At 36.3% G+C, this 13,519-nt stretch overlaps 1 protein-coding gene across 3 annotated transcripts in view; it reads left to right on the top strand.

The window, feature by feature from the left end:
- Positions 1 to 1,562: 1,562 nt before the first annotated feature.
- Positions 1,563 to 13,519, top strand: part of LOC109033212 (GATA-binding factor C) — a 130,695-nt gene continuing 118,738 nt past the window's right edge. Inside the window, exon 1 of one of the 3 annotated variants that reach the window (XM_072306101.1) lies at positions 1,563 to 2,208. The gene's annotated coding sequence lies outside the window, so the exon portion shown is untranslated. The remainder of the gene's footprint in view (positions 2,209 to 13,519) is intronic. The other 2 variants (XM_072306102.1, XM_072306103.1) reach the window with 2 other exon arrangements.

The following is a 13,519-nucleotide window of genomic DNA, read 5'->3' as shown; positions in this document are numbered from 1 at the left end:
TGGACATATCGTTAGAGAAAGAATCACTAAAAAAAGAAAAGATAATCGCACAATCTCAAATATTCCTGGTTGATTTTGGCGCTAGTTTTAGGAGTACTCATATACAAGACAGAGGTACGGTTGATCAAACCACAGTTTTGCCTAACTTTATCGCACCTCTGGCTGGTTCAGCTTCTCTTATAGTCAGCTCCAAAATCAGTCAAATTAATAGCGGAAACGGAGTGATCTTAATGGCTGAAACGAGTGGTTGCAATTGACAAGGGAGAGAAATGATGTACGCTCCCACTTACAGAATCGAAGCATTTTCCCTTTGTCTATCGCATTTTCCATCAATTTCAATTATTATCAGCCTGCTGGCTCGGTAGGTACAATCATGTAGTACTTTGTGTGGCTCCTCTTCAGTGCTGTGTGGAATGAAAAACTATAATAATTTATTAATTCAGTCCACAAAATGCTCGAAATATAAGAGACAAATATTGATCTAATTTTTCCACATTCCATCTTTTCAACGAAGTAGATGACGAATAAAAATGAGTTTAAGCTTCTACTCAAGCCACAGCGGGATTCGTTTTTTGTTTTTTTACCATAATAAATGCATAATAAATACTAAATACTCTGGCAGCTTACCAGCGATTCTCATAAAATCAAATAAGGTTGGAAAAAAGAAAGAGTTTTAAATCTTCTACCCAAATTTTAATGACTTTAAATACGCGCAATTATTAGAAAAAAATACATAAATATGAAGCATGTAGTTCGATTCAAGCATCACGCGTTCAAACAAAAGATAATATTACACCTATTGAGCGAATCCTTGAGATGAGATAGATGAATGAGGGTGTAGGAACATTTTCAAGATCGGAGCTTTTTAACCTAACTTAACCTTGTAGGGATCAGACCATCTTCTCTTAAATTAAATTTGTTTTATTGTTTTTTTCATTTAGCTAAAACCTTTATCATTGTTTCAATTTTTTTTGCTTTCCTGTTTTTGCTTGTTGGTAGTATAATAATACCTCTTTATAAATTGATGATTTAGTAAAAATATTGCGAGAGACTTGGAGTTGAAACCAAACGTGAGCAGAGACAAAGCTGTTCTGCCGTCCTAAGGAAAAACGCCGTATGAACCTTCTGGCGTTGCCAAACTTCTCTGATAAAACAAGAATTTCCTGGTAAACTTATGAATATTTTCCTTCCGATTTCTAACATAATTTTGTTCGTATTTTCACCTAAAGTTCCTGAAAATTTCAAAGGAAAATATTCATAACTTTCCTCAAAAATTGACACTTTATCGAAGGAAATCTGGCAACTCTCGAATGTTCATACGGCGTTCTTCCTTAGCACGGCAGTGTTGCTGGGAGTGTTTCCAAAGATTGGCTGTGTAACTGAGCGCCGTGAAGTTATGCCGCCGGTGAAACACGAGCAGGACCCGGAGAGCGGCAGGCGGGAAGCCGCGCCAGAAGCAGCGTGAGCCGTGGCTGGTTCGCGGTTGCTCCGCTCGGTGGGCGGAGCCTGGGTAATTGTTGTGATAGGCGTTTCTTAGGAGATCCCCGGAACTTACCGAAGAGGGCCGATTTCGTTCGATGGGTTGTCTATAGCGAGAAATATCCCTCAGTCCTGTCCCAACTATGTTTGGTGTCGTAGCGCCACCGCCGTGTTCGTCGTGATCGCTATCTTTTTTATCAGATCACACACTTTTCCCCTCTCTTTTGATTACGCACGCCGATATCAACTCCTCCAGATTTCGTGGTCCTTGCCGTCTCGCGATCTCGTCATCGATATCAGTGCGCTGTCGTTGACCCCGTTTGAATTTCGGACTCAATTTTTCGTGAATTTTCCTCCGCGATCATGCGTTCCGGTTCGGATTCCTGTGCGCTCCCGGCGTTTTGAATTTTCCCGGGAAAGCGGGCATCGGATTCAGTGATAGTTCGTGTGTTTGTGATCGAATTCTTGTGATGATGGCCTCCAGAAGTGTTTGCCGGTCGAGGATGTGAGAGGACTCGATCCCTATGATTTTTGTTCTCTTCAAAAAGTTCCTTTTATTTTTCTTTCGTTTAAGTTTCTATTATTTCCTATTTGTTGAAATTTTAAATATTATATCTCAAAGTGACCAAGTCCTAACTGTTCTGTAGTTCTCGGCAGTGTTTGTCAACATGAAGTGCGCTCTTAAACGGACTTTATGAGGCGGCTTTAAATAAAAAGTCACAATTATTGGTAAGTACCGTCTATTTACTTGGCTGCATGATAAACAATGCGTCGAATTTGCTCGTGCAACCAAATGTTGAAGCGTTGGGTGTAGAAAGGACATTTTTAGAATCTCCAGTGCTGATTTATCCTTTAGCGAGGAAACTATTGGGTGAATTTTCTGAAATTTTACACTTTCAGCATTGTAAAATCATAATGAATATTCAGTAAGAGCCACGATAAATTACATACAGTTCTTTAAATCATAACGGATGAAACGTTAGCGGAGCTTTTGAGATATCGCAATTTAAAAAGTGCCCTTTTTACAACCAGCGCTTCAATTATTCGCACACTTTTGCGGCAGGTTTTCTAACTTGACCCTATGTCTACTGCCCTCAGCAAGTACATTTTCTCAGTAAAAGTATGACACCAGGATAATTTTATAAATGAATTTCACCGACGGTTGACAGTTTTCGTCTCGCTTCTAATAAATCAACGGAAACAAACCAATGATTTAAATCCTGCTCTGAATAAACACAAAAAGTCATGTATCCAACTTCTAAATGAGTCGAGGCCAAAGTAGAGCATTTTAGTACCGTGTTCCCTGTTCCATGAACAGTATTAGTTGAGATAAAAATGCACAGTCAATAATTAATCCTTCTCCACTATTTCTCTGTATTCGGTGAATTATTTAGGCAAATATCTCATAAGTTTTCCTTTCAGATTTGAAAGAAAGAATAATTTGATAGGGTGAAATAAAAATATGATCCATTCATTTATACAAAAGTTATGTATATGTTGACATTTTTCAAGAACAGTAATGAAAAACTATTAAGGGAGCAACAATGGATTATGGATCCTTTAGAGATCCGGTGAAGGTACGAAATGATAAACCTTTGTTTATTATGCCGGTTAATTACTACTTCGAAATGATTGGGGACAAAATTAAACATGACCGTGTGAGAGGTCAAAAATTAGTAGGAGGACCCCATTAAATGTCACGTGTAATGATAATGTTTAGAGAGAATGAACCGCTGAATAGGCAAGTGTAAAGAACTGATACAGAGTTGACATTGGTCCTTTCCTCGCAAAATCGAAGGATTATTAGAAAAATCTTTGAACGCTGACATTTTTTAGGACAAACATGTTCTGGGATGATTTGCTGGAGAGCAAAAGTATCAACTACTGTCCCAATGTCTGGGAAACATCTTCGAATCATCATCTTCTTTTGGGAATATCTTCGAATAACACATACCTTTCAAAAATCTATAATGATACTATTAGTTATATGGGTGGTATTTCACATATTGTAGTGCCATGTTTTGGAGAGTTGTGCAACAAATAAATTGTTTCCGAGTCTGAGACAAAGATGAGTACTGGTATAGCAACTAGATAAAAACGATTAAATGCCTCATTGTATACATGAAATGTCAGAATGAGTTTTATTTTTGCTAGTTCGTGAAGGCAATATTCTGAAAGTCTGCAAGTATCGCAAACTGAAATGTTGCAAATAATTGCAATTATTAATAATAGAAGTAAACTGATGAAATTGGCGAGTGACCTCCCCTCGCAAGCCAATGACCTCCGTCTCCCATCTCCAATAAAGCCCCATAACTGCTCAGCATGGTTTACCATGTGTGACGTACCTGGCGGATATTCCAAACAACATGGCTGAAGGCTATTGATTTTCATGCCTTGGCTCTTGATCTGTGATTCTATGCAAAAAGCAAATTTTGTTGTCAGCTCATATGAAAAGAGTAAAGTCTATTTAAATATAAAATAATTTATATTGTTTTCATTTTTATAATTTTTAAAACGCCCATCAATTTTGTCCCTTCTATCAAGAGTTAATGCGGTTTAATTGAGGGACGGTAAATATTTTATTTGCTAGCTATCATGTTCATTATTCATTCAGTATGACATTTATTTACCTACATAAAGTTATTAAATGATGTTTTTTCTCCTGAATAGTTGTCTCATACTCTTCAGAGTCAAATTGAGATGACTCCTGCATCACTTAGTAATGACATTTTCATAAATTTTCTCTTCCCGTAGCCATAGTAGTGAATTTGGAGGAATTCTCATTTGTCAAAACCTCCTAGCGGAAAGAATTGATAAAAAAAAAAAAAAAAAATTCTCAACTCATAAAACATAGCATTCGATTTGTGTGTAAAAAATTCACTCATTAGGCATTGAGTAATAACTGCTGTAACTTTGAATTTTCTTCTTCTATTGAAAAGTTGAAATATTTTGCACCCGTGTATGTATAAGTATTGGATGGACTCAATAAAATTGATTTGCATGATGATCGAGCTTCCAAATGTTTCATTTGAAGTCGTGTTAATATTAAAAGTCATTAAAGGATGATTAGGTTTTGGAGCCATTAAAATCATTTTCCGATCAAAACAGGAGATGATTTATCCGCCGAATAATTTTTTGTCACTCTGAGGAAGGGAATATTCTGAAATATAATTGCAACAAAAACGATAGAGGTAGGTGCGGGTGACCGTCAATAGTTCTTCTTGTTTCATTAAAAATTTTTTGTCACTATGTTACTGACTGATAATGTATATATTTTTCGCAGCCAGTATTTTTTTCAATGCATGTACCATGCCGGGAAAAAAATTTAACGTCCACCGCCCTAATTCATAGAAAGTTTGTATCCATAAATCATTTTTAGTTATTCCGCGCGGATCTAAATACACATTAGGTTTTTGAAAACATTAGTTTGTGTTTATAACCATTTTATCAATGTTACTTCACCATATGCCTTAAATACTAGCCTCCTTCATTTTCTCGGCTTAATGGTATCGGTAATTGCAACGATGATTCCAATGGCCTTTTTTTCATCACTCAATAAACTTCATCCCTTAATTCATAAAAATAAATTTATTATCACTCACTTAGTCCATTAGCAATGAGTGAAACAAGCATAACTATGATACAAAAGAGGAAAAAAAAATAATATCAGCAGGTACGATGAAATGGAAACTTGGAAATGAAAAGAAACCAGCGGGAAGAAAAAAGCTACCTAAGTGTAGCTTAGAGATTTTTTTTCTTTTTTTTTAGTTAATCACAGACAATAATTTTATTGATGCGTTTGCATAGGCAGAATGCAGTGCCTGTAAGACCACGCTAAAGTAGGCGAGCCAGTTATGTCTGCAGCACCCCCAAATTTCTCTCAGTGCATCTTTGTTTTATTGCAACTGAGCCCATGAGAATTTCTAGTCGGCTTAAGTGAGATCAGGCGAAAATGGAGATTTCTATTGTCTTAAGAATGCTCAAAGCACACTGTTACAACATTTTCCCAAGATTGAGTAACCGCGTTTAATTCCGAGAGCTTTCTCGCTCTGCGCGTTTTTAGTCATTTACTCACTCAGAACCGTTTCTTCCTCACAATGAGGCCATGTCAGCATGGAAATTCATTTGAGAAGTGTAAAATAAGAAGAGGAGCTCGACCAGAAGATCAAAATAATTTTTATACCGGTACAGCCAAAGTAAATTGTGAGATTTTGTGTATTTGTTTCAGTTGATTAAAGTCTCTTTCCCTATCTTTTATTTAAACAGAAAACTCTCCGATATAGGAGTCTTTTTAGATCCGCAATATAATTAAATATATTTTATGCTCTTAGAATTTGACTTCAGAGTTTTCATGCAATTAATTTCAACATTTTCAGGCCTGATATTCGTGTCTTTAATTTATATTTCCTGATGAAATCTTGATCGTTTGGGAATTTTAAATCGTATTTATATACAAGCTAAAGGCAAACACATGAATAAATTTATACATGCATATGTTTTCAATTGAACACAGTGCCGCATCCACAGGTTTTTTTTTATGAAGTTACTCGCGAAAAACAACTCTAGTAAGATGAAAAATTAGTAGAAAACAAACGAAATTAGTCAAATCTATCAATATTATACACAAAAATTAGGTTTCTCAAACATGCCCCGTCAGGGACATCCCATTAAGACAGGTACATGGGGTCTAGCACAATGCCACAACAATTTTTATTTTATTATTGATTGATAATAAACACCTATCTTTTTTTAATTAATAGAATCACTCATTAATCACTATCTACTAAAAATTGCAGTTTTGATGGATCAATTCTAATGTAAATTTTAGGGATGTGGAGAAGTAAAAATATCAAGTTTATAATTGAATGAACATGTTTGTTTCATTCAATTGTTCAACGATTATTTGGATGGCAAGTAGATTTTGCGAGTGCTGTAAAGCGACTTATATGTATGTACGTAAGTAGATTTTAAAAAAACAGATGATTAAAATAATAACACGAAAGAAAGTCAGGTGTGCGTTCGAAAAAAAAGGGAGAAAATCCCATGAACAATCTAAGTAATTGTTTCTTGCTCTTCATTAATAACCAGGATTTCGCGCAAAACAAGTAATGAAGTTTAAAATTGAGGTGCCAGAATTTCGCGTTTTACAAGGCAGACATGCATTTTAAAAAGAAACGTCATTTCCCGTAAAAAAGTATAAACGTAATTTTTCAGCGTTGTTTGTTTCTTTTTTTTTTCTTATTAAACTAAAATATCAAAGGGATTTAAAGACCCTACAGGAGGTTTTCAAAATTCACAGGAAAAAAATAAATAAATAAAAAACGAAGGATCGATTTAATGCTAATAATTTTCCCAGCCATGCAGGTTTTTTCTGGTAATTATTATAATACTGCATTTGAAGAAGGCATGTTTTCCCATAGCTTTAAAACCATGGCAATTTCTTTTCTTGGGGGTAAGGGGGTCGAAATGTAATTGAAATATGTTTTAGGAGTATATAAAATAAAAAAAGTTATTAAAAATGTAAAAAATAAAATAAATTAAAAATAGAGTGATGAGCGTTTGAACTTTGGAACATAACCCAGCGAATACAATATGTTATTAGTCTTCTCGCGCAGCGCATACACACAAGTCGCAATCCTATTCATCACCTCCAGGTAGTAAATATTATTGCAAAAGATTAAGCTCACGAAATCAGAGAATCTTAGACCAAAAACTTGATTAACATAGAAAATGACTACCAGAAAATTTCCGCTGGTAGAGGTCGGACAGATTAACTAATTAGTTTTTAATTAAGCTTTGAAAGCCTTGATTGTAAATTAAGTTTCATTAAAACTTGGATTGTTCTCAATGCTATTCTTATTTCTTGGATTCACTTTTCAAGATCAGCGACAATTTGATTTTAGTGACAGAATAGGACAAGACTTTCTGTCTAGTAATCTCAAAAACGAATGTTAATTTTCAAACAAAAATAAGACAGGAGTACGGTTTTTGGTCGCATTTGAAGTATTTTCATGATGTGCTATTGATCGTCTGTATGATGTAAGATACACGCGCATAATGCATCGAAACATATAGCACCTATCTCGGTGCCTGAATTTAATACTGTTTATTGAAAAATGATTACTAAATGAATTGAGACAGAGTGATTCAGTTTCTTTTTACTTGCACTGATGAAAATTTAAAACCCGTGTCTATCACCATTTTTATCACATGTGAGGTTTTCCTTAGTCCACCTAAGTAGTAATAATCGTCTGTTTTACGCACCAATTATTGAAAGTAGTTTCTTTATCAAAATGTATATCATCATCTTCATTGTCCATTCATTTAGTTAAAACGGCAAATTCCCCGTGTTATAATTTTAGAATCAAATGATTTTATATTTATTTATTTTTCACTATTTTCAGTTCATAAAAATATGTCTAACTTAAATAAGGCCGTATAAGCAGACTGAAGTAATGCTAAAAGGGGCAACGCCGGTCTGCATCCAAATGAAATGAGTTACAAAAAAAAGGTCTTTTACTTTAATACTTATAAACTAACATGGATATTTTTTAACCTGCATATTTAAAAATAAAGATGGTAATGAAAAAAAGAAATCAATTCCAAAATGTAAAAGTACAACAAACAAGTCAAATAAAGCCGTATAAACATTTCGTAGTCAAGTAAAAAGTGCTCAACTGAGTTACTTTGCTCGTTCAGCTAAATTATTGTAAACAAAATTACTTGAGAAAAGCGGGGGAAAGACTAAGAATAATTTCTTTTTGTAAAGTATCCCTTGAAAGTAATTAGGAAATTAAAAGCGAAGTAGGATTCTGTCGAATCAAATAAATATCCAAAATAAAATAAAATTTAATTTATTAATAATGTCGAGCCCACGGAAAAACTGCTAGGAAAGAGAATATTGTATTGAGAATTAAAGCGAGGTCATTATTTTAATTTTTCATGACCAAAATCAAATATCTCCCTCACAGCCCTCCAATTATGGTTTTCATGATTGATAATAAATGTATTCATAACAATGGTTTCATTCTGGTTCGGCGAAAAATTTCCACTGTGGACATTTAATGACTGAGTAGGAGAGCAACATATAAACCCATAGTTTACAAATTGTCAATGCCCTCAGTATTGTTTATGTTTTACTGCTCTTTCAATAAAAAGTATCGAGTAACCAGTGGCATTCATGTTTTTAAAACTGGTGTTTTAGAAAGAATGGATTAATTTGCTCTTCTAGGAATTTTTTCGGATGTTTTGAACCTCAATGGCATAGAAATTCCGTTTGAAAGTGTCAAAAACTGGACCAGTTTGAAACAATATTTGCGGCGGGCCAGAAAAGATCCCTGGAGGCCACGGTAAACATTACGCATAAAAGCTCAACAAATAGCGCACGATGCTTACGATTTTTAATGTGTGTAATGAGAGTGAATTGTCATCGAGGACTTTCTAATCTCAATCAAATTAGTGGGAAACAGGAGCCGGCAAAAATGGGCTGGGTCAGTCGTATTCTAAAAAAGGACCAGACGGTTTCTGTTTATTTTGGCAAAGCAGATTCACAATCGCTCAGCAGGAAGCAATTTGTTCCAACAATACCTCTACTGGACTGAAAGCGTGCCTCGAAAAATCTACCTGAGGAATTTGCCACGGATTAAGTTATATCTGTTTTGACTTGCGAAACTCCGCCCTTGCAATCAAAACGCTCTCCGTGCGTTCCCGGAGTAGGTTGTGCGAACCTGCAGTTTGCAGAATTTAAGAGCTGACATTTTTTATTGCCCCGTAATTTAGCGGCCTCCTCTGACAGTTCGTGGGTTTAGCGAATGATGAGTTGACCTGCACTTCAAGAACCTCGTAACGGTCCAGGCGAGTCCTCCCAAGGGTATCCAGAGAAGAGACTTAATTGAATTAGATTGACGCCACACGTTCACTAGCTATTAAAAACAACACCCATCCCTAGAAACTCAATAAATTAGTATCATTTGTCCTCCAAAACTCTACTGTTTAATTAATTTTTAGGTTGAGGATAAGATTTATTACTTTTTAGATCCATCAAATGTTCTGCGACAACAACAATTCACTAAAACTGATTCTTCGAAAGCCGATTCCTGGTACGGAATTTAGTTCTAGACTTGCCTAACTACGCGGCACGTTCCTTTTTTAAAATATTACGGGAAAAGAAAGCACACACCGAGAGTCTGGAAATCAACTCCTAAATTGCTTTCACCATACGCTCCAAATGATTAATGCTGAAACAAGATTTGATAACGGGTACCGGAAACAACCGAAACTCGCCTTCAAGTGATAATTTTCAATATCTCTGCTGCCAGCTTTTACGGGGCCCGCGAATAATTTCCTTAAGTTCTTGGATATGCATTCTCACCTGTTTATTTGTCTTTTTGTCCTTGTTTCAAAGTTTTCTTTGTTTTTTTTCATAGATTTTAATATAAACGCACATACATGAATAATTCTGATAGTGTCTTTGTAACATGGTATGAAAAAATGTATTTTACGGGCAAAAAGAGTAAAGAAAAAACCCAAGAGGAGTAGAAAGAAACGGGCAAACAACTAAACACTACAAACTAAAATAAACACAACTAAAAACTAAACAAAACAAAAATTTTGGGTCACCAGAAGATAAAAAATGCATATCGTCAATTCTAAAGTTGCCGATCTCCGCTCCTTTTTTTAATTTTTTAACAGAAAATTGACCAGTTTCGTTAAAAAATTATCTGAGAATTGTCTTCACCCATTCGATTATATTGAAAAAAAAAAAAAAAAAACTTCAAAGGGATATTTTAGCTACGTATTTCTTTTCAAAGATAAAAGTAATCGGAAATTTCAAAATGCTGCGATGAAGATGCGCGTTTTTCAACTTAACCCATAATTTGAAAAAAAGATATTTCGCTGGTCCTCGCCACCATACCAACAGACTCTATCCTGGTAAAGACCGTAACTCCAGTAGCATTCACCAAAAATATGGTACATGCTACCAGATGTCTGGATATCTTTATCCTGCAGTATCAATGTTTCACAAATCAAGTAGACACTTGATGCTCCTCGTAGAATATGCCATAATTTTTTCTTAGTGCAAAAATTTTGAATCGTTGCAATCATATAGGTACGAATTTTTGGATAAGAGAACATTTCTTTTCGTTGCTTGCATGTGACGGCCCCTGTACACTTTCTTAAGGCGCTGTCAATGGACATCAGGTTGGATGAAACCGGTACGAATGAATTGATAAACCTTGTAAAGCACAGTGGAGCGGTTCAGTGGGAATATCGGACATAATGTAAAAATTTAAGAGCAAATATATCTGTCAAGTGTCAACACAAAACCAGGAAGTTTACAAGAAATCTCATCGATTTACTCCTAAAATTAACTTCAAGGAATCCTCCTGATAATTTACAATGTGATGAAATGAACATCAAAATTCGTAGTTTTGCACATCCAATCTTGCATTCAATTCACATCCAACCTCTCTCATTGACTCATAGCACTGTGCAACGATGGATGAGCCCGGTTGAAGAGGAAAATATCGTGGCAAAGAGGCGGAATACTAATGGGCAACTGGTCGGAGGGAACGGCGTCCCCTGCGCGATTTGCGGGGCGGTTTGGCGCTGGCCGCGGCCGCTGTCAATCAGCGTGATAAAAGGCCCGGGTTCGGACCCGGGACAAGAGAGAAAAAAAGAATTTTTCGAGATTATTAGGCTGGACATGGGACAGTCAACGGAGGATGGAGGAAGCGCCGCGGAAACGGAGGAGGCGATGGATTCGGTGTTGGAATTGGGATCGGAGCCGGGACTCGGGACCAACCATCCAGTCAAGATTTATGAAAGTCGCCTCAAGGGCCCGTATTATGCGAGAATGCGTCAGCGTGGTGTCCATACTCGACACTGGCGCTGGGCTCCCGGACAGTGGACACTCGACCCTCGATTTTGGCACCGGGTTGTCAAATTTTGGCGCCACCACCCGCACCGGCGCACCCCCGTCAGGCGAGGCTCTGCGAATGGGACCTTGGACAAGGCACCAACACGACCACTCCGTTACACGTTTCCTCCTCAGCATTCTTCAGGAAGGTTGAAAATCAACTCCCGAAAAAGCTTTAAATATTTAAATAATTGAACGCATTTATGCAGAAGAGGACCATGGAAAATGGAAAAAAAAAAAAGAATCTATAAAGCACAAAAATCATTTATAAATAGTTCATTTTTGATGAATTCATGTTTACATAATTCTTCCTGTTTTTTTTCTCTTTTTTTCTATTTTTGCATAGTCCTTTCCGATTTAATTAATTTGTTCATAGTTTTCTCTTGCTTGATTATTTCCAACTAACAATAGGTAGACGGCAAGAATACGGATGAAATCATTTATATGATTTGTGTCCCGCATTTGCTCATTTTCAAGTGCACTAAGAGATTTTAAACGCTTTGGTCAATTGTTTTGGTCCACTTTCATAGGCCAACGTAAGATTCTGACACAAAGTGGATGCTGGTAGTATCAAAAATGTTGTTGCCGTCGGAAAAAACAGAAGAACACAGAGCATGCCGGTGAAGCATTTTTCCGTTATCGATCATCAGCTTCGGAATACAATTCATTACATCGTCCTGCCAAAAAGTTTGTGTCAATCTTAGAACTTGAACGTCATGTAAACGCAAACCTTGTGTTAATATGACAAATGGTGTGTTATTATCTCCGTCGGTGACTTTCCGTCGTTCGAATCGCTTTAATCATAAAAATTCGAGGAGGAAACACTAACCATGATACGTAGGTTTATACCAAGGCTAGTGGTCCATTGTAAATAGGAAGGAGCTATTCATGTGGTGGCGTTTTTTATTGAATATTTAGAGGAGCTCAGCCAAATTTATTAAATCATTCTTCATATGATTTTAGTCAAAGTCGATTTTAGTGAAATATGCTGCAATAAGCGCACTAAAAACTCTTGAGGGTAGTTAGTATAGTAATTTACGTTTATTTTAAAGTGAAGCCTTAGGATCTATGACCAAAACACCTCTGTTGTTCGGTCACAAGATTTGTTACATGAACTAGAATACATTTGAGAGGTAATGGTTACAGAGCAAGATTTTAAAATTTAGGGAGAATTGGGAGAAAGTTTAAAAATGAGAATGATAAAAATAATACATGCAAGAATTTTAGAAAAAAACACGGAACACTTTGGTATCCGGTCAGAAGGAAAATGATACCCAAAAAAGGAGAGAATTTAAAAATGTCGCTGTAAACTTCCTTCGAGTAATTTTTATTTTGCGAAAAAAAATTCTTCCCGCTAAGATTGTCATCGAGGAAGAATGAAACTCGGTTTTATACTTATGATACCTTTGAATTGTCATGAGTTTTGCCCATCTCCACTCGGCAACCCTGTTTCAGAACAAGAGCGTCGCTCATTCAAGTTAGGTTTCCACCGGCTAGTCACCAGCATTTTCATGGAAACCCCGCGTCTGGCGAATTGGGGAGGAGGCCCAGGCGCTTATAAGGTCTGGAAGACAGAAACAAAAAACAAATAAAACAAACACTTTGCTCTTGCCAAATGGTTTCTTTTGTTTCGGATTGTTCTGCGGCTGGAAGTGAGCACAGCGAGCCGCCAACCACTCTCTCCCCTCTCTTGTTCCAGGATGCTACTTTGTTACATTACTTGACTAAAAAAGTGTTGGGGATTCTACGCCTCGCGCAGTTATACGCGGCAAAGCGTTATTTTCTTTCACTCGAGGGATTGCACTACTTTACAGTTTTTAATTTTTTTTTCTTCGTTTTTTCAAACTGATTACCACTAATACTCTTACGCCAGCTCAGTCAAAGCATACCGAGATAATTTCTTTAATTTACCGTTGCACATTCTTGGTAAAATCTTTTAAAACTATTTTCCCTCGCCGTAGTTTGATTTCTTTCTTTATTTGTATGAAAGAGACGCGTTTGATAATGATGTCCACTCGAAATACATTTCAAAAGTGAAAATATCAAATCGATGGCCAAAGTGCGGAACCACGAATCTCAATTGGACATATGTATGCTAAAAGGAACCATGTTACACGCAAA

Source organism: Bemisia tabaci, chromosome 1 (genome assembly GCF_918797505.1).
Source record: "Bemisia tabaci chromosome 1, PGI_BMITA_v3".
Lineage (NCBI taxonomy): Eukaryota > Metazoa > Arthropoda > Insecta > Hemiptera > Aleyrodidae > Bemisia > Bemisia tabaci.
Note: the sequence above shows the minus strand (reverse complement) of the source record. Positions and strands in the feature narration are given on the sequence as shown.